The following is a 21,494-nucleotide window of genomic DNA, read 5'->3' as shown; positions in this document are numbered from 1 at the left end:
GACCATGTTGTACAACCATTGAACATACCAGTCAGTGACAAACTCATAATTGTGGAGAAATCTCTCAGGGAACAAACAACTGACTTTGAATTTCTTAAAGCAGACAGGGGTCTCCTGGCTCATGGGTAAGCTGTTTTTTTTCTTTTTTAAAATTTTTCTCCTTCTGCATTTTTTGATATGCCTGTCATGATAAAACCTCAATATGTTTCTCTGATAAAAGAGCTATCTATATTCAAATTCCATAAACATCTGAGGGAGAGAGATGAAGTACAGAGGACCTACTAATTATAAATACATGAAAATCCTTTCAGCTACAAGTTAAGTACAATTTAAGTCCATGAGAACAAAGAGGAATGCAAATTCGGAATATCTCTACATGTGCAATTTTGAATCTTTTCCTTTTTTTTGATATGTGATAGTTCACAGGTTCTTAAATGCCAAATCTTATGTAAATATTGGAGTCAAGTTGGTTCAGCTTTGATTCTTATTCCTATTAATTTTTATTTTTCTTTGCATAAGGGAAATGTTTGGGGATAGTGGCTTTCACTGCCCCTTCATCAGTCCTCGCTGCTGGAACACCTTGACAATGATGGGATTGTACATTTCCCATTGTTCATAGTACTGTATGAGAACAGTAGGCATGACGTAGATGTGTGATGCCAGAATGATATTCCTGGTGCAGTACCTAGCATAGTGAAAAGCAATAGAAGACAAAAGAGAATTAAAGTGGTGAATCTTACATGCCAAGAGTTAGAGCTGGTGTAATTGAGAATGCAGAAAAATCTGCCCAGTTTAAAGTGTTAGGTATCACCCTATGAATTGCAATTGATTACTCTGTTTAGGACAGCGGTGTGGCATATTGTGGAAACGATGTTTCAGAATGATGTCATGTTTACAGTACATGTTTAAAATTTAGTAAATAGACTGAACTGGGAAATATTAACAGCATCAGCTGAAAGTGTATGAGCCTAGGTGTGTGGGTAGTATGTACTTCTAAATGCATGTGTGGAAACATATTGGATATGAGCTGGCAACGTGTGCTTGCAGCCCAGAAATCCAATTGTACCCTGGTCTGCATAAAAAGAAGAGTGGCTAGCAGGTCAAAGAAGGTGATTCTCCCCCTCTACTCCATTCTCATGAGACCCCATTTGAAGTATTGCATCTAGCTCTGGGGCCCCCCAACACAATAAAGCCATGGACCTGTTAGAGAGGGTCCAGAAGATGACCATGGAAATGAACACCTCTCTGATGAAGAAAGGCTGAGAGTTGGGGTTGCTTAGCCTGGAGAAGAGAAGGCTCTGGTGAGACCTTATATTAACCTTTCAATACTTAAAGGGAACTTATAAGAAAGATGGGGGCAGACTTCTTACCAAGGCCTGCAGTGATGGACAAGGGTGTGGTAGATTGACCCTGGCTGGACACCAGGTGCCCACCAAGCCACTCTATCATTCTCCTTATCAACAGGCAAGGGAGGGAGAAAATAAGATCCAAAAACCCCCTTGTGTGTCAAGATAAAGGCAGTTTAACAGCAAAGCAAAAGTTAAATAGAAAGGAAAGGTTATGCTCAGAAGCAAAGGAAAACAAAAGATTTATTCTCTACTTCCCATCAGCAGGCGATGTCCAGCTACTACCTGGGAAGTAGAGCTGCAGTATGTATAGTGGTTGCTCAGGAAGACAAATGTCGTAAATAACGAATGCCCCTCCACTTCCTCCTCCTTACACTTAGCTTTTATTGCTGAGCTGATGTCCTATGGTATGGAAAATCCCTTTGGTCAGTTTGGGTCAGCTGTCCTGGCTATGTCCCCCCACAAGATCTTGCCCACCCCCAGCCTACTGGTGAGGGGGGACGTTGGAGTGACAGCCTCGATGCTGTGCAAGCCCTGCTCAGCAGCAGCCAAAACACTGGTGTGTTAGCAACACCCTTCTCTCCACTAGTACAAAGCACAGCACCATGAGAGCTGCTATGGGGAAAGTTAACGCCACTTCAGCCAGACCCAGTACAAAGGGGCAATGTTTTTAAAATGAAAGAGGGTAGGTTTAGGTTGGATGTAAGGAAGAAATTTTTTACTGTGAGGGTGTGAGACACTGGGACAGATTGCCCAGAGAAGTTGTGGATGCCCCATCACTGGAAATGTTTAAGGTCAGGTTGGATGGGTCTTTGAGCAACCTGGTCTAGTGGAAGGTGTCGCTGTCCATGGCAGGGGATTTGGACTAGATGAGCTTTAGAGGTCCCTTCCAACCCAAACCATTCTATGATTCTAATGATTTTGGTATTTAACTTTATAAGATTTAAAAAAAAATGTGTGTTGTTTCTACCAACCTGCAGTGACAGCTCAGGAAGCAAGATAAACTATTCTGAGTTGACTTCTTGGCAGATAAAGTTATGCTTCCATTTCTGAGCTACCAGTTTCAATTGCTATTCTATCCTGAAGCAATTCGGCAAAGGCACCCTAATGGATAGTGTTCTAAAACATGTCATAGAATCATAGGATCATAGAATATCTCAAGTTGGAAGGGACCCATAAGGATCATCAAGTCCAGCTTTCAAGCCTAAAAATGGCAGGGAAACAAACACATGTGGGAGGGTGGAAAAATTAACAGTTTTTCTTGTCATTCTATGCCTGAGGTGCAAGCACCAGAATTGTGTTGCTGATACTAAGGCTACTGGGTTATAATCTGATTCTTGATTGTAAGATACTGCAGAAGAAAAGTTATTTGCCTGGACTGCATATTTTTAGAAGGTAGCTGAGATACCAATTTGGTCAATTTTTAACTTTTTTTTTTTTTTTTTTTTTTTTTTTTCTGGGTACTCTGTGTGTCCATGACATTAGCAACCTTGCACCAAAGAATTTCTTCAGTAGGCTGAAGGCTACTTTGTCATGCCACGGTGGTATATAGCTGTTTTAATTTCTAAAATGTTTTGGTCTTAGGCTTTAAGATGGTATCACGAGGAAATGGATACAAAGAATGCAGAAAGCTGTCATTGTAGTCAAACAGAATGTGTGAATTCAAGTGTCTCAGGATTTATACAGATCTGAAAAGTATACAGTGAAATTTTTCCAGCTATTATCTCCATGGATGATGCTACCGTGCACGCAAAAATCTTTGATTAATTAGATTCTACTTTGCTTGGGAAACAATGGCAGGTACAGGCAATGTGGCTGTGGTTAGGAAGACTTGACTGTAGGCCTGGTTATACTGCTTCATAAAGACAACAGTCTCTAACATGTAATCATCAGAAGAGATCAGCAAATTAATCTAATTAGAAAATCATTCTTGACTGGAATGTTTTTCTTGATTATTGTACCAAGACATTGAATATTGTGATGTATCTATTTAAACTGGTGTTTTCATAGTAAAAAATGGGAACATTATTGCAGACCTTGCTAGAAATCATTGTTATACAAGCTACTGAACACAAATAATTCCCTTCCAACTTTATCAGATTTTATTCCTATTTTAGAGGTCTTACAGCATGCTAGCTCTTTACTAGTTAAGTAATATGCACATCGTCTAGAAAAATCAGATGTTCTTACATCATTGTTATTTTTACCTTTTTTGTATCAAAAGATATCCTAGGGAGCATGATAAGTGAAAATGTTTTTTAAGTCTTTTCTCAGGACTTTTTCGGAAAATTTTTGTTAATGGTTAGTGACTATTTCTGAAAGGTTTTCTGGAGAGCAGAAGCTGCTTCATCTCACAGTTCCTCAATGAATGGTGGTTTTCTCATATCTGTGAATGCATGTAGGTATTCATATCCTTTATTTGCTCTATTTTCTTGTCCTACCACAGGTCTATAGAGGTCTATATAATTTGCCACAAATCAAACCCCATCTTGTCATGTGAGTGTCCTAGATTTGAAACACTTAGTGTGTATTATGTTGCATCGACGGTTAGCCTGACTCAGTATTAATCACTTTGTCCTGTGGTAACACTGTAGCTGAAAACACACACAGGTGCATGCCCTCTGCATAAATTCAAATTTATTTAAATATATCCTAAAAACTCCAATTATAGTAACATGTGGCTTATGGTAAATAAAAAGCAATGCCCTCTTTCTATGGAATGTGAGAAAGGACTTTCTGTAGATGAGTAGTGACACTGATCATGCACGCAATCCTTAAAGGTGAAGAAAATACTGGAGCAAACTCTACTTTTTCTAGTTTTCCTTTGTTCATGTTTTTGTAGAGCTTGTTTTACATATTTTAGGAACATGTTCTTTTTTCTCTTTGTTATGTTGTAAATTTGGTTCTACATAGTTCTCAAGTTTGCATCCTCCAAGTGATTGTTAATTGATAATTGTGACTTCTTTTTGTGTCCTGGAGGCAGAGTGGGAAGGCTTCTACCACCACCCCATGTTTCTACTCCCATGAGGCCCTACTGCACTAACATACAGTGTCTAAGTATGCAGATGCCTCCTGAAATTTCCCAAGCACTTTTATCTATCATTGACAATATATTCTAATTCATTGACAATACTATCTAATGCCCCAAATTGCCATTCCTGTTTAATCACATGAACTGCTCCAGGCATCAACTTGTTCAAAAGAAAATTACGTTCTGCTGTTACAAAGTAGCATTTGTCTCTTCTAGTAAGAACGTATTTATTCTAGTATTGACTCACACAAATGCAACAAATCTGCATAGCTGCCATAGGAGATTCTCATGACTAGAGAACCAGGAAACAGCAAGAATATGCCCTAGGCAATCCTAATCAATAAATACAGGATTGCTTGTTATTCTCCAGGGGCTTCTGGAAAAGCATCTAAGTCCTGAGTTCTAGTTCATGTTTAAATCTGCAGGTGTTGAATACAGTGAAGACCAAGAGAATTGCAACAACAATGAAATAGAAAAAAAAAAAGTCAAAACCACAAAGAAATTTCCACTAGAATATACTTGTGAGAGTAAAAGTACCATCTGCAGAGAACTAGGATGTTGCCTGAAGCAAGGAAACTGTTAACACTTTCACTTTTGTTCCTGCATGTGTTTGTAGAGGGTCTGAAAATTTTAATGCTGAGGAAAATTCAATACTTCTGAGCTATAATAATATTGATTTTTGGTCTGTTATTCATCTGTTATTAATCTTCATTTTACATAATCTGTTTTTTTGAGGGGAGAGAGACTACTGTAGGCTTCCTTAGAGGAATTAATCCAGTCAATGCATGGAAGCTGAAGCCAGATAAAACTCTGATGCAAGTGTGGATTTTGTGCATTTAACAGTGAAAATTGTTTACTATTAAAACAAAATACCTGGGACAGCATTATTCAAATTATTGAGCTCAGTACAAAACAAAACAAGTTACTTCCAAGGGTTTGGAAATTATAGATGAATTAAGAGTGCCTCCTGATTTTGTGAAGCTCTACATTATATAGTGATATTATTACTGATTGACTGGTATTCTGCTTTTTGTGTTATCAAGATGTTCTCAGATAAATTAGTATTCAAGGTTGTCTATAATCTCCAGCCAAAGAGATCAGATGAGTGTAGAATATTTATTTGACCAAGGAGTTGAGGCAAACTCATGTTCATTTTTCTTGATGGTGCAGGTTTCTTGGAGATGTATTTGCAGCGATGCAGGAGGCCAGACTTGTATTATGTACCATACCCCTTGGTTGATTCACATCACATCAAAAGTTACAAAATATAACAGCAAAGCCTCAACTCAAGGAAATAAGGGATATCAAGCATATCAAGCTAGACAGATGAATTTAGATTACGTTTTTGACTGAAGAGTTGAATCAAACAGGACTTAAAATAAAATTCTTCCTCAGGTTTTATTGTTTCACTCCTATACTTCTGAACATGAGTGAATGAACCTAATCACCAAATAACAATCAGCATCCACTTGGAAGGTGGTCTGCCTGTTTCTCTCTTTTTTCTCTACTATTCCCTTCCTCCCACCAAAATCCCACACTAAAGATCCTTCCTACCTTTCTTTCATTCCATTTCAGTGGTTTCTGGACTACACAGTACCGTAGTCTTGGTACTTTTTTCACTATGAACCTATAATTGTGCCAGCTTGGCCATATGCAATGTAGACTCAGAGATCACTCTTGGCCTGTGATTCATTGTTTTAGTTCTTGACTAAATTTACAGTCTGTTCCTACTCAGTTCCTCTGTCTATTAGTTATCACTTAAGTTTGCTACTCCATAGTGAAGGGCACTTACAAGATATGCCACCCCTCACTTCTATTTCTTAATGCTGTAGACAAACAATTTTTTTAGGTAGTAACGTCAGGGAAGGCTTGCAAAATCCCAGATTTTTCCCATGAGTAGTAAAAATAAAGTCTATTTAAAATTTAAAGATGAGTGATTTTTCTTTTCTTTTTTTTTTTTTTTTCTTTTTTTCAAACTACAGATCCAATTATTCTCAAACTGATTTGAGTTTTGAAATTTCTCTCTAAAGTTTAGCAACAAGCCAGTTTGACAGCTAGTTTAGTGAAGGGATAATTATTTTCTAGAGCTATAGTATGAGTTACACGTTCAATCTTTTCTGAAAAGGCAACATGACAGATAGATATAACAGGAGACCCTCTAATGTGTAGTCATTTAAGTTGTGACAAATGTGTAACAGCTCTGAAGCAATCTTCCCAGGATGTTCAGATAGCATAAAATTTACTTTTTAATGTATCAACATACCGTAGTCAAGTTCTGAATACAACTGTCTACAATTTATCAAAGAAAATCTGACAAAAATCACCTGTGGTGAGTGTTTATAGACTTAAATTCTTGCTTTTATTTAACATTAACATGAGACTTTTGGTGTTTTGTTACTGTATTGTATCTAACTGTTCTAACATCTAAGTCTTAAAAACTGTAGATGTACTGGGTTTAGTTCTGCCAGGTGGAGCTGAACTCTGGTGTGTAAGTGTATTTGCATCTTGTATCAGCATGAAAACAATCAAAAATTGTTTGAAAGACTGGCATTCCATTTTAAAGTTTGCATCTCAATAGAAAGCTTCATTTGTTGATAACATTCTTGATAATGCAAGCTTCTTGGAAACATATTTGCAGTGATGCGTGAGTCTAGGTAGCTGCTTTGTATAATGTACCATACCACTTGTTTAAGTTGCATCACATAAAATGTTATGAAATCTAACAGAAAAGCTTCACCTGAAGAAAACAGGGTTTTATTAAGTGGTTCAGGTAGATAGCTAGTTGCTCAGTGTTCACCCGGAATAACTTCTATTGAAATAGGTTAACAACCACCTTTAATTTGCAGCACCTGAGATTAAATATTTTGTTTCCTGTTGAATTCTGTAGCTGATTCAATTTTCTTGCATGAGACACTGATTCTTGGTAAGAAAACTCATTTACCAGCAGACATTTAGACAGAAAATGATTGACTGAGTTTTTCAGTTACCTTCCTTTTTGTGCATGCAGCAACAACCCGGCAAAAATTACCTTCAATTTATACTTGCATCATGGCATTTCAACATCCTCTTCTTGTGAATGAGGTCAGCATGAACAGTGAAGTGGAAGTCTAGACTTCTGGCAGTGCTTCAGCTTTTAATGAAGCATGCTTATTTTCATATCAAGTTATGGTAAAATATGTGGCCTGTGAAAGGCATCCCATTCATGATGTATGTGTGAAAAAAATTTTTGACAAACTCCACTAGCTGAATAGTTCACTGGGTAAACTTATCTAAACTAACCCTTTACTCCTGGAAATTATCCCTGTTCTTTGCCAAAGTATGTATGGTTTAAGGATTTCCAAGGCGCTGCAGCTGGGTAGATAGTAAAGGGAAACCAGCTCTTTTGTTAGAGGAATTTTACAAAACAGCTGGCATGAAAGCTCTTTAACATTTTATAGGGCTAGCATTTTCTCTTTCCCTCTCCTTCCCATTTGTCTGTCTTTCTAAAATATTCTACATTCAATAGTGACATTGACATGAACACCAACTGCCAGTAAATGAAAGATTTGAGATTAGATTAGCAGCGTACAGGCTCTGTATCACATGCAAGCAGGCAAGCAGTTCAGGCAATTGCTTTCCAAAGTAGGCATTTCTGCCCACAAAAAATAAATGAATGCAGCAGTAGAGAGATGGCAATTGAATAAGACTGCAAATTTTTGTCTAGTTGGTCAATAACATGATAATTATCTTATCTTAACCCAGGTCAATGTGTTACTGATTTGTTATTAATTTGAGCTGATTTTAATGATTTTTGATGATTTGGATTTAAATAAGGAATGATTTAGAGTAACTATACAACCAGTTATGGTGCTACAGAGTTCTTTTTTTAAAGTCCCAGGCTGAGGTCATGTAGACTAGTGATAATCATTAACTGGATTTCTATACAAAGAATAAGACTTGTGATGAGGTACCATTGTTAGACTGTTTGGTAAGGATGATTTATTGCCCTATAGACCAGATGCTGTAAAAGTTACATTGTGAAAGGGCCTCGAAGCATGTTAACATTGCAATGTGAGCCAAAAATCCTTCAGTCAAGGGCATTGGAGGGTCTTTCTTTTAGGTCAGTAGTCCATGGTGGTTGCAAAAGCAGCCCCCCAACTCATTTCAGGACTCAAGTGCACATGACTGGAAAGAGGTGGGAATAAGAAAATGAGTTATGGGAATTATCATGTTTATGCATGAGAACTTCGTTAATATGTATTACTGTATCCAATACAATCAGCATGCTACACCAGTTAGGTGTGTGTTGTTGGTGAGATAACTCCCCTATACACCCAGCCATTAATAAAGGGGTGTCTGTTTATCTACATCAAATTAGTGTCGATAAGTTCTTTTATCCCATTTTGGTGACAAATGAATTTAACTTTTATTGGAAATTAGATATTTAGATTTAAAAATATGAAGTATTTAGTGCCAACAAATTTTTATTGCTCAAAACATAGCTTGACTTCTTGTATGAGATTACTAGACTGATCAGATGAGCATGTTCAGTCAAGTAATAATTTTTGGGATGTTTGCAATTTCAGTGAGTTTAAATTAAATTTCATTGTCCCTTGTTACATCAAGTTAACTGAACTGGCTTTATGAATAGGTCTAGTCTTACAGTTCAGGTCAGATTTGTATGCACTGGTTCAATTTTCTTCTGAATGGGAAAGTCTATAGTTCCTGTATTTCTCTTTTTACCTCAAAATATTCAAAGGCTGTTCAAATAAATGAATAATTTATTAATTTCTTTGTTCCCCTTATCATTTTCCCATTGCATGAAACAATTGGGCTATCAAGTGTTTAACAATTAACATTTTTTTGTTTGTTTGATTCAGTAACTATAAAACTCTGTATTATTAGATGGCTTTCAAATTATTTGGTTACTGAATAATTCAGCCTTAACTACAATAGAGCTGCAGAACTGCTTCCAGTAGTAATGAAACAGAGAGTTATTTATGGAAGGTGCTAGATGAGGAGGGTAATTGGGCAAAATTTCTTTTAATTCTGCAAGTCTGGAGCTGGCTCCCAGGGAAATCTTGGCACTCATCCTGATTTTCGTACTACGGTAAGAGAAACTCAGATAATGGTTGTGGGGTTTTTTTGTTTGTTTGTTTGGGGTTTTTTTTTGTTTATTTTAGCTAAAGAAGGAGAAAAGTAACTTTGAAAGGATACTTTGACTCCCTAAAGGAAAAGGGTAGAATACAAAGTAAATTACAATGAATTTCAGAAAGATTTTTGTGAAGTGCTGGCAAACTACACTGGAACATGACAAACAGTGGCTCATATTGAGTTGGGCAATGCAATGTTCTATCTAGTGTCAGAACTGTGGCGTTACCCTTATTTAATGACAGAAGTGGTGGAATTGAACCTATGCCTGTTAAATATGGGCTTAATGCCCAGCACTGAGCAGAGCCCTTGGCCTGTAGGATGAGAGTTCCTGGAAAAACACCTATAACATCCTTACAGGGTGTGGGGATGAGGTAAGGGATCCTAGCAACAAGGATTTATTTCAGTCTTTTAATACAAAAACTTCTGAGAGGGAAGATAGGCAATTGATTATCTGTGTGGTGCCCAAAATCTTTAAATGTCCTCATGTAACAATCTTAAATTTTTACTAGAATGCTGTGGCCTTTATGGTGCAAAGTAATCTTACTCAGATCAGCTTTTCTGCTTGCAAGTGTAATATAAATGGAAACTACCCAATTTGTAGCTCTTTGTTTCTTCCAGTGAGGACAAATGGCTTTCAGACTTGACATGTAATACTCCTAATGGATGGTAGTGGTTTGGGCACGTTTCTCTGAACAGTCACATGCAAGCATGTACACCTGACTATAACGGCATTTTGTAAATTGTCCTTTCTAAGCCTTGAGGGGAGATGTGTGGAGTGGAATAGCCTACTCTAGCACAAATACTACAAATTTCTTCAAAAAGCGTGATTGTTTTCTGAATCTGGATACTAATGAATTAGAGCGGCATGAGGGAGATATTGTACTGTCAGACTTCTGGTAGCAATATACTCTTCTGTTCTTCGGAATTTTTTTTAATCTTTAAAGGATTTGTGAACCTACTGTACTTGCTGTGACTTGGAGGAAGATACTCATAGGGGGGAAAGACTCTGCTGTGTCTGACCATCAAATATAGGCTTATAGTCCTCAGTGCTATAAAATGTGGAGAATCTGCTGGTAGAAGTCCTCTTCCACATTGTCAAACAGTGATAATGTCATCCTCCTTTTACTCTCAACCTCTAAAGGCAGATATGAGTGCTAGTTGCCCTAGCTGCTTGCTGGTAGGTCTGAATGATAATTTAGGTCATTTGTGTCTTTCTTTGTTTCTAGCATTTTAAAACAGATGCAATTGTAGCTTTCTGGTGTAAAGATGAGCCTGAGGTCAGAGTGGTTGCTTAGGATGCCTTGTATCTCTTCCCTTTTTGGCATTGGCACCAAACAATTACTGTATTTTCTTTTAGTTCATATTTGGTTTTGAAATATTGCAGTGAGAATGGAAAAGGAGAGGAAGGACCTAAAAATGTAATTTACATCCATTTTTCTGCTCTTTTCCTCAAATTACTGGCAACCTGGGCATATCAAGTAACTGAGCCAGGAGATTTGTGTTGTGTTGGTTTCATGGCTGTTTCCATATATTTTTTAATCTGGTGCCTTGGCTGTATTCTGCTTAAGCAGATGCTCACTTCTAAAGTAGTTTTTCATTTTACTTCTGTTGAAACTTTGTATTGCGATGCTGCCAATAACAGTAGGAGTCTGTATGGAATACCAACACAACTGGTGCAGGAATGTGTTCAGCAGCTAAGTAACTACACCCAGTAATGTAATGGTGAGGGGAAACAGATTAATTCAGCTGTTCACGATATATGAAAAGAGGATAAAATGTATATATACATGTTTTTATTTTTGATAGTGTTGCAACCCAGACTGAAAGCCCAAGGCCTCCTAAAGGTTCTGTGATCCCCTCGGGTTAAATTAAGGTGAAACAACACCAAATGACTGGTTAAAACATTTTACTTGCAGTAGAAAAACTTAAACTTTGAAAGGGATAAAAAGCAATGTGGTCTCTTACAAATCTATAAGAAAGAAAAGAAAGTGTGTGAGCAGCAAAAGAAAGAACAGAGAGAGTCTCCATCCCCTGCTAGATGCAGGAGGAAACATGGCAACGAGTGATGAGGAAAAGGCTGAGGTGCTTAATGCCTTCTTTCCCTCATTATTTAATAGCAAGACTAGTTGTATTGAGGGAATCCAGCCTCCTCAGCCAGAAGACAGAGACTAAGAGAACACCCCCTCCCTGCATTCCAGGAGGAGACAGTCAGTGACCTACTGCATCACATAGATATACACAAGTCCATGGGACCAGATGGGATACACCTGAGGGTGCTGAAGGAGCTGGCTGGGGTGCTCGCCAAGGCGCTTTCCATCATTTACCAGCAGTCCTGGCTGACCGGGGAGGTCCTGACAGATTGGAAATTGGCCAATGTGACACCCATCTATAAGAAGGGTTGGAAGGATGATCTGGGAAATTACAGGCCTGTCAGCTTGAGTTCAGTGCCTGGGAAGCTGATGGAGCAGCTCATCCCGAGTACCATCACACAACACATGTGGGACAACCAGATGATCAGGCCCAGTCAGCATGAGTTTATGAAAGGCAGGTCCTGCTTGAAAAACCTGATCTCCTTCTATGACAGGGAGACCTGCTTATTGGATGAGGGAAAGGCTGTGGATGTTGTCTACCTTGACTTTAGGAAGGCCTTTGACACAGTTTCCCACAACATTCTCCTGGCAAAACTGGCTGCTCACGGCTTGGATGGGCACACGCTTTGCTGGGTAAAAAACTGGCTGGATGGCTGGGCCCAAAGAATTGTGGTGAACGGAGTTAAATCCGGTTGGTGGCTGGTCACGAGTGGTGTCCCCCAGGGCTTGGTTTTGGGACCACTCCTGTTTAACATCTTTATTGATGATCTAGACAAGGAGATTGAGTGCACCCTCAGTAAGTTTGCAGATGACACCAAGTTGGGTGGGAGTGTTGATCTGCTCGAGGGTAGGGAGGCTCTGTAGAGAGACCTGGACAGGCTGGAGCGATGGGCTAAGGCCAACTGTAGCAGTTTCAATAAGGCCAAATGCCGGGTGCTGCACTTGGGCCACAACAACCCCCAGCAACGCTACAGGCTTGGGGAGGAGTGGCTGGAGAGCTGCCAGTCAGAGAGGGACCTGGGGGTGTTGATTGACAGCCGGCTGAACAGGAGCCAACAGTGTGCCCAGGTGGCCAAGAAGGCCAATGGCATCCTGGCTTGTATCAGCAATAGCGTGGCCAGCAGGGACAGGGAAGGGATCTTGCCCCTGTACTCAGCAGTGGTGAGGCCGCACCTCGATTCCTGTGATCAGTTTTGGGCCCCTCACTACAAAAAGGACATTGAATTACTCAAGCGTGTCTAGAGAAGGGCAACGAAGCTGGTGAAGTGTCTGGAGCACAGGTCTTACGAGGAGCGGCTGAGGGAACTGGGGTTGTTTAGTCTGGAGAAGAGGAGGCTGAGGGGAGACCTCATCGCCCTCTACAACTCCCTGAAAGGAGGTTGCAGAGAGCTGGGGATGAGTCTCTTTAACCAAGTAACAAGCGATAGGACAAGAGGTAATGGCCTCAAGCTGCGCCAGGGAAGGTTTAGACTGGCTATTAGGAAGCATTCCTTTACAGAAGAGGTTGTTAGGCGTTGGAATGGGCTGCCCAGGGCAGTGATGGATTCCCCATCCCTGGAGGTGCTTAAGAGTAGAGTCGACATAGCTCTTAGGGACACGGTGTGGTCAAGAATGGGCAGTGCTAGGTTAATGGTTGGACTAGATGATCTTCAAGGTCTTTTCCAACCTAGACGATTCTGTGATTCTGTGAAAGGGAAGAAAAGATAAAGAAAGGAGACAAAGAGAGTTAAAGAAATCCAGACCACCAACCGAGGATCCAACATTGTCTCAGGTCCGGTAATCTTGGATGGTGAGTGCACAACCAGCAAAGTTTACTGTCGCCTTTTAAGTTTATCTTATCAGCTGATTAACATACTAGACAAAGAGAGGCAGGTATTCCACAAACTCATTTCCATGAGAGATGGGCAAATGGTGGAGCATGACTTTTGCGCATGCATTGAGGGGGAATGGGGTGCACCATCCCCTTGTCCAATTGAGTCAGTGGTCATGTTCGCCCTGCCACTTTTACTTCTACCCCAGTTCCCACAGATTTCTGCTTCTTAAGCAGACATTCAGCTTCTGGGGCAGAAATGCTCACCTCTTATCAGTCCTTTTCACCTCCTCAGGCTTACAAATGGATCCAGTGTTTAGTGGTCCTTGTGCTTGAGGAGAAACATTTGATTTTACTCAGTCCATATTTCCCCCTTTGAGGCTTATTTAAGGAGTCTGACAGTACAATTACAAGGGAGTGGAGACATGCATCCTTTGATACACTCCACTCTTCCTTGGATGGCATTCATTAGACTAATCACAAAGGCCACTGTCCTTGAGGTTTCCTGAGTTGATGAATGTTTGAGGCATTACTTCCTTCACTTCCTTACAGGTACATCACAGGTCCCATTGTGGCTGTCTTCTACTGTCCGAGACAGCTGACCAGAATTTTGATTCAGGTTTTCTAGAACTTGCAACTATATTTTGGCAAGTGAGGCCCAGCCTATTTCTTTGACAGGTAGGTCAGTTGTAACTCATAGCTAACTCATTGAATTAAGCTCAGGCAAAAAGTGTTTCTGTCTCTGCTTCTTAATTAATTTGTAATACTACAAAAAATGCCACACATAAAACCAAACCAATCAACCATACAAACAAAACCCTAAACACACTAATCTGACTTTGGTCAGAGTCTTCAGACAATATTTTTAAAGGAATTCAGTTTCTTACTGTTTTGCATATATTCTGTTCATCTCAGATTACGTAAAAGACACAGTATTGGTACAAAAGATAACCACAAACAGAAGAACATTTTAATCTGACTAAAATTAACCACATTTAGCCATAGAGCAATAAATAGAACATGCTGTGTGCCTTATGTAGGGTCAGCTGTAACTTAGTTGTATTATTCAGTAAATTTCTGTGGGCTGTCTGTAAGAACAGATGAAAATTGTATTTTTCAGTGTTTTTGAACTGTTAGAAATGCAAGTTTCAACAGAAAGGCTAAATTTTGAGGAATGCTTGTAGGAACTGTGTCTACATAAGAATCTGCACAAATGAATGTTCCTGACTCAAATTTTCCCACATGAAGAGAAATTAAATGATAGTTCACACTGTGCTAGAGTTTAATGTACTAAATGCTTGAGAAACTTAAGGATTCACAGATACTAAATGAACAAGGAAAGAAAATAACTGACTGCATGTAAAGCAGTTCTAGAGTTGCTATCACGGCATTCAGTAGACAAAATTATTTCAGTATGTGTTCTGGGGAAAGCAGTTTGCAGACACAGGGACTATTTGTTTGTTTTTCTGGTGGCCAGTCCACTTGAAATTGGAGTTCTTTTTCAATTTTCTTCAGTTAGTCACCATTCATTCCCAATATTTGTGTAGACAAGTCTTTGTCTCTACATAGCAGGATATACACATTGCACATAATACCACTGGCTTCCAGGGAAGGAGATGTTGCCTAAAAATGAGGCACAAATATCATCCAAGAATTACAGGAGCAAGAGTGAATATTATATGAAGTATAGAGGGGCAAGACTGTAAGCCTGTGTGCAAGATTATCATGAGTCTACTAATTTTCTGTTTACCTGTGGATTTATCAAATGATTTTAGAATTTCCTTGGGCAACATACTCTTTACTCATGCTACAACATACTTTTAAACAAAAGATGCAAAATAAAAGAACTCACCAGAGAGGTCTCTAAAAGTGCTAGCTCCTAAAAATAAAGATCATGATTTCTCAGTTTGTCCCATCCTACCTGCTTAACCTGTATAAAATATTTATTGAAAACACCAAGAGTATTTTTGCCTTTATTTTTAAGGTTTGTCCAGACAGTGTATGCTGCTGGACACCCAAGTGACTTGGAAATTTCTTCAAGCCTTTATTAGGAAACATCTGACCAGTCAATATTACTTTTTTAGTGCAGCAGAAATATGCTTTATTTTAAACCCAATTTATCTTAGAAACTGGATAGATCCAACAAGTATTTATTCCTTGGAAACAACACACTGAAAAGGCAAAAGTATAGAGTGTTCTAATTAGCATCAAAGTAATTGCAGCTTTTGCACTAAATAAGGAAGAACTCTATTAATATAAAAAAATGGATAATTTTTCTGTTCACAAATATGATTTAAACAGTCCTTGATTTCAGCAAATCAGAATAAACTTAGATAATGTCCATTATGGAAATGGATTAAATGAAGGCACAAATACATTTGCCTTTGTCATTTGTGTGTCTTACCTCAATATTGAGTAATGGCCTTATGTCATGTTCTGTCTACATTTTACAGAAAAAGTATTCTAAAGTGCTTAACCTTTTGTTGGTTTGCCACACTATGTGGTAAAATTCTAGACACTGTGGTGGCATGTATAGTTTAAAAAACCAAAACCAACTAAAAGGTACAAGAGCAAATCCACAAAAGCAGGACATGAAACGCTAGTTGTGAAGATGGGCATGTCTCATGTTGTTTTGGAGAGAGAAGTCTCATCAGTTCTCTAAATGAAAAAGAGTGGGTATCACATGTTAGAAGGTTTTGAGTAAGACAGTTCCCCGGGGGTTTTGATGGAGGACCTAACAATTGATCAGGAGCGGTACTAACCGGAGCATTGGTTCTTAGTGTGCCCATGTCAAAAATCTTCCAGCAGCATCTTTCTTTAAAGTATGTAAACCCAGTTTGCCTGCTAGGTCTTTAATAGGAGAATATTTATCTACATGTAAGCAGTGCTATAGGGCCTTTATTATGCAAGGTTGTGAAGTGCATAAATGCTTATGGCTTGATCCTAACTGTTAGAATGACTTACTGTAGAACAATTTGCTTTTACCATCATAATTTTGCTTTTAATAAAGCAAAAGGATTTTCAAAAGAAAATCAAGCTTAAAAATAAAAACTCAGTTATATATAAATCCTGAGCTGTCTTTGTAGAACCAGAAACCTCAGTTTCATGGTACAAAAGTAATAGCTCCTCCACATGATAATCAAATTTGGGGGACAAGATTAATGGATATTTCTTTAAATCTTTTTTTCACAATACTATTTGGTTTTGCTCCCCTTTATATGACAAAGTTTACTTAGCTATGCTCCAGTCCTGTGATAGGAGGCAATAAGAATCTTGAGTGGTCAAACAGAAATAAGTTTTAAAAATTTATTCTCCCCCTTCCTACTTCCTGCCCCCCCCCCCTTAATAAGATGGTTGGCATTTTTGTAGTTTGTTTTGAACCTTTTTTTTTTTTTTTTTTTTTTCAAGGATACACAAAATATCTCATTGCAATTTCTCAAGTTTTACTGTACACACATGTTTTTTGAAAAGTTATAGTAATGAACAGTACAGTCACAATTCAGGTACTTGTATTTAAAACATGGTTGGGGGGGTAAGCTCCCATTACTTGTGATGCTGAGGAAATTATATGTCATAAGAACCTCTGCAGTTTCAGGAAGAAAGTGGGGTTTTTTGTGGGCGTCTTTGTTTCTTTTTGTCAAATATCATTGGCTTTTACTGAATTGTGAGTTTTGTGGGTGTTTTATTTTTATTTTTTTAATAGACTGATGTGTTTCTTTCTGTTTGCAAGTAACACTGTACCTTTGCATCAAATTCTGCAGTAGTTTAAAAATCTAACTTGCTTAAGCACCTCAAATTGTCAAAAGATCAGTAAGCCTTCAGTATATACAGTATTATGTATACAGATAAAATCATTCAGATTTAACAGTAAAACAGTTAATAATTTTATAACAAAGACTGAATGAAGATGGAGATATTAGGAATAAAGTCACATGGTAAATTTTGAGATTTGCCATTTATTGTTTATTCTACAGATTTTGTAGGTCATGTTCCTGTGATTTAGCCTATTCATCTCTACAACAATCAAATGCCTGTCAAACATGGTGCAGCCCTAAAGTCTTTTGTAACAATCATTTATTCATGAACAAAATAGTACATAAATGGAACATGTTAGTTTTCCTTGTAAATATACTGAAACATAGAGGAAGGGGTTAGTTAAACAGGTATTTTCTTTCTATTGCTAGGCAATGAGACTAGATGAACTGATCTAAAATTTCATTCATATTGGAGAAATAGTTCATGTGGGGAAATCATTCCCCATCATTCAACAATACTGTTACTGTAAAAGCCTGCAGAGGAACTCTCTGACTCATTTTGGAGTGTTAGAAAACAGGCATTCTTTATTGCAGCGCTGGGTGTACACGTGAATAGCTTTGCAAAGGTAAGCACACCCCAGATCTATAAGCGACAGCTCAGATACAGTGAGATTATGCATATTCATAACTTTTCTGAGAAATGAGTTACATATGCGTTAGATTTCCTGGAACTGATTACAATATCTGCATGCTAATTATGCATGCACTTTCTTGCTGGGTGGTGGTCTCGAGGGGTCCCTGGTGGCCGTTGGTAGTCTTCCTCACCATGTCTGCTGGTTGACCTCAGTGCTCACGCATGCTCACAAAGGTCTGTTTAGGAGGTGTTGTGCAACTGTGTTGTGTCTTGAGCTGATTTGTCTTAATTTGTCCCATCCTTTTTCCTGTTTCTTCAAGAATAGGCCCCAACTGTCTTATTTATTACTGTCTTATCTTCAAACCCCTTTCTTCTTCATGAAATCAACCTTCACCAACCTCCAACTGTGTCTGCACATACCAGAAGCTACACTGACACTGACCTAATTTATTCTCAGTAAAAAAATGTTTAACAAGAGAAAAAAGTAAGATGAAAAAAAAAGTTAGCAAGATGTTTTGGCTTACAATATGTAATGTATTTTAGAGACCCTAGTAACCCAAGGGAAGCTTGTGACTAAGCTCATAATGAGAGAAACTTAAGCTTTGACAGAAGAAGGTGACTACACCATTAAAGTGTTGGTCAGGTAGAATGATATTCAGTAACATATTTTGATTACCTGTAGAAGTCTTGTTACATAGGTCCACAGAGAGAGAGAAATTTGCATGAAAAAAGCAAATATTGACGTTTTCTTCAGTCCACTAGAAAGCTGTGAAGTTAAATACCCAATAAGAAATGTCAGTTAAAATTGAGTGAGTATATATAATACTGTGTTGAATATAATGTGGATTTTCAGACCTATTACACTTTTGCCTAAAACACTTAATAATCAGAGCCAAAGAGAAACAGCATAAATTTTTAAAATATGAAAACATGTAATTAATATATTCTTTTGTGTGGTGTATGAAATTTATTTTTTGTAAAAGTGACTGTCTAATATTGGTCTCAATCTGCACTATGTACTTAATCGGCGAAACTAATATTAATAGAGGACTGAACATTCAAGGGGCCTGTGATTTTATTACATCTATCTTCTTCTACAATCTCTGTTTGAGAAGCAGTGTTCGGTTGTGTATCAGTCATCAAAGACATCAGATCTGATAAATTTACCTATTTAGTAATATTACAGATTTGCTGAACAGTGGAAATCTAGCAGAAATAACATTTCTATTTCAGAATAATATATTTCTGTATGTAACAACGCTTTTTCTGCCAGGAATGAGATTATAAAGTAGGTTTGTTAGTACAAGAGATTACTTTATAAACACATTGCAAGTCATGTGATAGACCTTTTAAAGTCCACAGAAATAACTAGTCTTGAGTCATAACTTTCTTGTTCAAAGAATAATAATTATTGTGTACTGAAGATCTGTGTTTGTACTCTTCTATGCTTTTTGCAGTTTGGTTCAAATGGGTTACCATTGCCATTTTGTCCTTTTTCCATTCTTCACAGATATTCCCAACTCTACCAAGCATAAAAAGTGAGTCAGGACTCAAATAAGCTAGCATGTAGGTTTTTTGTTTATTTGGGGTTTTCTTTGGTCAGAAAAGTTTCCTTGTGTAGGCTGCTTAAGAAAGTGCAATAGAAAACACAACACCACTGGCTCCATTTTATCTTTGCCCATAAGGAAAAACCACGTTATAGCTGTGACCACAGCTGCAAGCGCAGCTGTGTCAATTCTATTTCATAAAAGTGCGCACATATTTAGCTTTGAAAACCTTGAAAATATCTGTAGAAAGATGGCATGTTAAATATTAAGGAATATTCCAGTTTCCAATCTCTTTCCTCCTTCCCTCATTCACAGATTGTGTGTATTGATTTGGAGTGACCTATAGACTGAAATTCCCAAAGCATGCTTGTGCATGCTGGAGAGATAGAAGAGGGTGTATTCATGATACATAATGAATCCTAGGGCAGATATAATTTTCAGGCAGACAATTTCACTCAAAACCCAAGAGAATTAGCTGAAAATGTTTCTCCCTTCACTGTTGGAAATGCTTACTCAGTGGTCAGTCCTCTCTTTGTTAACATAACAGGCCATTTCAAACTAGCTGATGAGTTAGATTCTCAGTGAGAATTAAACAGTGGGCTCCCACTGCCCTATCGATACCAAAAGGAATTGTTAACTAAATAGCAAATGCAGGTGATCACATGTTAAAATGAAGATTTACCTTTGGACTAATGGAAAAATATTTCCCTTTCAAGTTATACTACAATTCCAAAACATTATAGGGAGTTATATGTGTAACTTGTTTAACACTTTAAAATCTCATAACCACATTAAAGTTAGATCGCACCTGAAAATCTCTCTAAGTTTATAAATATTGGCATATGCTCTGAAGACCATTAAATTTGATCACTGCTGAGGCAAGTAAAATGTATTTAAAGTGCAAGTGGTAGATTTCATTATTTATGTATTTTTTTAAAAAAATCTTTTCAGAATCCTTCTCACATTTTAATAAAAATATTAACTGACAAGCTGCCACAAAGTCTTAGGACTGGTTAGCATTTTGCAGGTTGGAACCAACATCACAATTAAAGAGGTCATCACAATTAAAGAGGAACTGGTCAGAGACCTGCTACACCACTTGGTAGCACACAAGTCTGTGGGACCGGATGGGTTACACCCAAGGGTGCTGAAAGAGTTGGCAGATGTGCTCACCAAGCTGCTTTCCATTACTTACCTGAAGTCATGGCTAACTGGGGAGGTCCCACTGGACTGGAGGGTAGAAAATGTAACACCCATCTGCAAGAGAGGCAGAAAGGAGGATCCAGGAAACTATAGACCTGTGAGTCTGACCTCAGTGCCAGGGAAGGTCATGGAGCAGGTCATCTTGAGTGCCATTAAAAGTCATATAATGGACAACCAGGGGATCAGGCCTAGTCAGCATGGGTTTATGAAAGGCAGGTCCTGCCTGACAAACCTGATCTCCTTCTATGACAAGATGACCCGACTACTGGACAAGGGAAAAGTTGTGGGTATTGTCTACCTGGATTTTTGAAAAGCATTCAACACAGTTCCCCATAGAATTCTCATAGGAAAACTGGCTGCCCATGGCCTGGATGAGCGAACGGTCTGCTGGGTCAAGCACTGGCTGGATGGACGGTCCCAGAGAGTGGTGGTCAATGGGGTTAAATCCAGCTGGTGACTGGTCACAAGTGGTGTTCCTCAGGGCTCGGTGTTGGGACCATTTCTGTTCAACATCTTTATTGATGATCTTGATAAGGACATAGAGTGTATCATCAGTAAGTTCGCAGATGACACCAAGTTAAGCTGGAGTATTGATCTGCGTGAAGATAGGGAGGCTCTACAGAGAGACTTGGATAGATTGGATCGGTGGGCCAACGTTAACGGGATGAGTTTCAACAAGGCCAAGTACCAGGTCCTGCACTTGGGCCACAACAACCCCTTGCATCACTAGAGGCTTGGGGAGGTGTGGCTGGAGAGCTGTCTGGAAGAGAAGGATTCTAGCTGACAAGCAGTCGAACATGAGCCAGCAGTGTGCCCAGGTGGCCAAGAAAGCCAACGGCATCCTGGCTTGTATTAGAAATAGTGTGACCAGCAGAAGTAGGGAGGTGATAGTCCCCCTGTACTCTGCACTGGTGAGGCCACACCTGAAGTATTGTGTCCAGTTTT

This window comes from Strix uralensis, chromosome Z (assembly GCF_047716275.1).
Source record: "Strix uralensis isolate ZFMK-TIS-50842 chromosome Z, bStrUra1, whole genome shotgun sequence".
Taxonomy (NCBI): Eukaryota; Metazoa; Chordata; class Aves; order Strigiformes; family Strigidae; genus Strix; species Strix uralensis.
The sequence above is the reverse complement of the archived record's forward strand: the minus strand, read 5'-3'. Positions refer to the sequence as shown.